A 3,991-nucleotide genomic window follows, 5' to 3' on the forward strand; every position below is an offset into this window, starting at 1 on the left:
AGTCGCTTCAGTTGTGTCCAACTCTGTGCAACCCCGTAGATGGCAGCCTACCAGGCTCCCCCGTCCCTGGGATTCTCCAGGCAAGAACACTGGAGTGGGTTGCTGTTTCTTTCTCCAATGCATAAAAGTGAAAAGTAAAAGTGAAGTTGCCCATGCCTAAATCAGTATTTTTTTAAAAATGTTTTTGTCTTTGCTGACAGTGGCTGCACGGGTGGGGAATTTCTTGGATTGGTTTCCCTTTGATCCCTGGTTTTGTGTCTTTCATCTTCCCTGAGGTGTTCATCTCACACATTTTCTCTGGCTTTTTCAGGATTCAGAGGAAGAATGAGAGTCAGCTGTGTACTCTGTTATTTAGATTATGCTGAAATCCACCAGCAGGACATGCATGATTTTAGCAGAAAAACAGAAAGCAGATTGCAGCTCACTTATCCTTGTATTTGCATCCTTTGGTGTGTGTGTGTGTGTGTGTTTGTGTGTGTGTGACTGGTGGCTTGATCTCCTCCTGCAATGATGGCTTTCTTTTCTGCTTGTTATTTTTATTTCCTTTCTTTCTGGGAAGAGATAAATTTCTAGTTTATTTGCCTTTTGAAACCCTCCCCCTCACAAATCTATCAGCATATCCTCACCTTCCACTCATCACAGTTACCTCTTCACAGTGTTCCCCCACGATGACAACAGCTGAGTCGAAACCATCTGCCAGTTTTCATGTCTACCCGCACAGTCAACAGCATGATATTATCTGATAAAAAGGAGAAGTTACCAGAGCTGAAGAGAAAATGTCTTTTCCAAGAGTACATCTCCTGAAACTCCAGAAAATGGTCTCCATAACGTCCATCTGTAAGAACACGAGAGATGCTACGTAAACCCGGAGCCACCTGGAGCTCCTTCCAAGTTTGATAACACATCCCAGGTTCACTTTGCATTCTCCCAGGGAAGGCCGGCACTAGAAGACATGACCCCAGTAACAAAAATAAAAGAGGACTATGGTGGCCATAGGTACCAGCGACTGCAACTAAAGTGAGACTTGGGGACTCCTAGAACTCTTGGCAAATATATTTTTAGGGTAGCTGGAATTTCTGCAATTGTGGGTGGAGGCAAAATATTCTGTTCATATCGCCTAATTTCTTCCCAAATATTCTACGTGGGAAACACATATTGTAAGCCTGAACAACAATCACAGTGAAACACACCATCATGAAGGCAACCAGCAATAAAATGTACTGTGAGTAAGTACATAGGTTAAAATACCTATGCACATCATAGGTTAAAATACCTATGCACATCATAGGTTAAAAACACCTTGCCATGCAGATATTTCATGGAGTAACAAAGCAATATTCTTGCTTTCATCAATAGCAAGAAATTTTGTTATTAGCTCTGTTCATTCCTACCTCAAAATTTTCTGTATCATAACAATGCTATTAATAACCCTTCTTTCCCCTTCATAGGCTTTTAAAAACCCCTTTTTAGAACTGTGTGAGAAGTGAAGTTGCTCAGTCGTGTGCGACTGAGATCACACAGATCATGTGTGATCCCATGGTCTGTAGACTACCAGGCTCCTCTGTCCGTGGAACTTTCCTGGCAAAAGCACTGGAGTGGGTTGCCATTTCCTTCTCCAGGGGATCTTTCTGACCCAGGGATAGAACCCAGGTCTCCTGCATTGCAGGCAGATGCTTTACCCTCTGAGCCACCAGCAAAGACCTCCCCCCACCCCCTTAGAATTGTATCAGTTCAGTTCGGTCGCTCAGTCCTGTCTGATTCTTTGCGACCCCATGAACTGCAGCATGCCAGGCCTCCCTGTCCATCACCAACTCCCAGAGTTTACCCAAAGTCATATCCATTGAGTTGGTGATGCCATCCAACCATCTCATCCTCTGTCGTCCCCTTCTCTTCCTGCCCTCAATCTTTCCTAGCATCAGCGTCTTTTCAAATGAGTCAGCTCTTCGCATCCAGTGACCAAAGTATTGGCATTTCAGCTTCAACTTCAGTCCTTCCAATGAACACCCAGGACTGATTTCCTTTAGGATGGGCTGGTTGGATCTCATGCAGTCCAAGGGACTCTCAAGAGTCTTCTCCAACACCACAGTTCAAAAGCCTCAATTCTTCAGTGCTCAGTTTTCTTTATAGTCCAACTCTCACGTCCATACATGGCTACTGGAAAAACCATAGCCTTGACTAGACAGACCTTTGTTGGCAAAGTAATGTCTCTGCTTTTTAATATGCTATCTAGGTTGGTCATAACTTTCCTTCCGAGGAGTAAGTGTCTTTTAATTTCATGGCTGCAGTCGCCATCTGCAGTGATTTTGGAGCCCAAAAAATAAAGTCTGACACTGTTTCCACTGTTTACCCATCTATTTGTCATGAAGTGATGGGACTGGACGCCATGATCTTAGTTTTCTGAATGTTGAACTTTAAGCCAACTCTTTCACTCTCCTCTTTCATCAAGAGGCTTTTGAGTTCCTCTTCACTTTCTGCCATAAGGGTGGTGTCATCTGCATATCTGAGGTTATTGATATTCCTCCTGCCAATCTAGAATTATATACATAATATAAAATTTACTATATTAACCATTTTTAAGTGCATAGTTCAGTGGCATTAAGTACATTTGAAATCATCACCGTTATTCACCTCCACAGCTTTTTCATCATTCCAGACTGAAACTGTACCCATTAAACAATTCCCCATATTTCCCACCCTTCAACCCCTGGTAACTACGATTCTACTTTCTATCTCTATGAATTTGCCTCTTCTAATCACCTTATATAAGTGGAATCATGCAGTATTTGTCCTTTTGTGCCTGGCTTATTTCACTTAGCATAATGCTATTAAGATTCATCCATGCTGTAGCATGCATCAGAATTGTATTCTTTTTTAAAGGTTGGATGGACCATGTTTTATTTACTCATTCATTGATGGACACCTGTGTTGCTTGCACCTTCTGACTATTGTGACTAATGCTGCCATGAATACTGGTGTACCAAGACCCATTTGAATCGCTGCTTTCCATTCTTGTGGGTGTATTTGCCCACATACACCTAGAAGTGGAATTGCTAGAACTGGCGATGGCACCCTACTCCAGTACTTCTTGCCTGGAAAATACCATGGATGGAGTAGTCTGGTAGGCTGCAGTTCATGGGGTCGCTAAGAGTCGGACACGACTGAGTGACTTCACTTTGACTTTTCACTTTCATGCATTGGAGAAGGAAATGGCAACCCACTCCAGTATTCTTGCCTAGAGAATCCCAAGGATGGGGGAGCCTGGTGGGCTGCCATCTAAGGGGTTGCACAGAGTCGGACACCACTTAAGTGACTTAGGAGCAGCATGGACCTTCTAGGCTTAATTTTTTGAGGAAATGCCGTACTGTCACTAGATTTTATTACTGCTTGCTCACCTTCTCCTCACCCTCCTAAGGAGTGTTTGACCCCTGCCTTCTTGATTCTCAAGCTGCTTGTGAAGTAGATGCAGGAGAATGAGTAGAGGGAAGAACCAAATGGTGGGAAGAAAATGGAATGGGTTCCAAGCCACCTGGGGACGCTCTAGGTGTTCTTTTATGCTGGAGAAGGGTTCAGGGAGTGAGCAAGGGCAAGCAGAAACAAAGCCAAGAACTAGAAGGGTCTTTGTGAGAAAGAGAGAGGAGGTGAGTGGAGAGGCGCTGGGGCTGGAAGTGAGAAGCTGTGGAGGAGGAAGCTTTTAAGACGTGTTCCTGCTCTGGGGTGTGACCCGGAACTGCCCATTGTTCTCAGATCCACGGAACGCTGGGAATTCCTCCGAAAGTTTCTCTTGATTGTTGGATTGGGTTCCTGGCATTTGAGTCCCTGCAGAAACTGTGTCATAAGAAGCTCTCGGTAGGAATTCCCTGGTGGTCCAGTGGTTAAGACTCTGCTTTCAATGCAAGGGACTGGAGTTCGATCCCTGGTTGGCAAACTAAGGTCCCACATGTTACGTGATGTGACCAAAAAAGTATGTATAGAAAAGAAGCTCCTGGGTACA

The 3,991-nt window shown here is 44.1% G+C and overlaps 1 long non-coding RNA gene across 1 annotated transcript; it reads right to left on the reverse strand.

The window, feature by feature from the left end:
• Window positions 1–766: 766 nt before the first annotated feature.
• LOC132346727 (uncharacterized) lies at window positions 767–2,749 on the reverse strand. Its single transcript, XR_009496641.1, has 2 exons — window positions 1,826–2,749; window positions 767–835 (listed from the first exon to the last, which is right to left on the reverse strand). It is a non-coding gene; the product is annotated as an uncharacterized lncRNA (long non-coding RNA).
• Window positions 2,750–3,991: the final 1,242 nt, after the last annotated feature.

This window comes from Bos taurus, chromosome 12 (assembly GCF_002263795.3).
Source record: "Bos taurus isolate L1 Dominette 01449 registration number 42190680 breed Hereford chromosome 12, ARS-UCD2.0, whole genome shotgun sequence".
NCBI lineage: Eukaryota > Metazoa > Chordata > Mammalia > Artiodactyla > Bovidae > Bos > Bos taurus.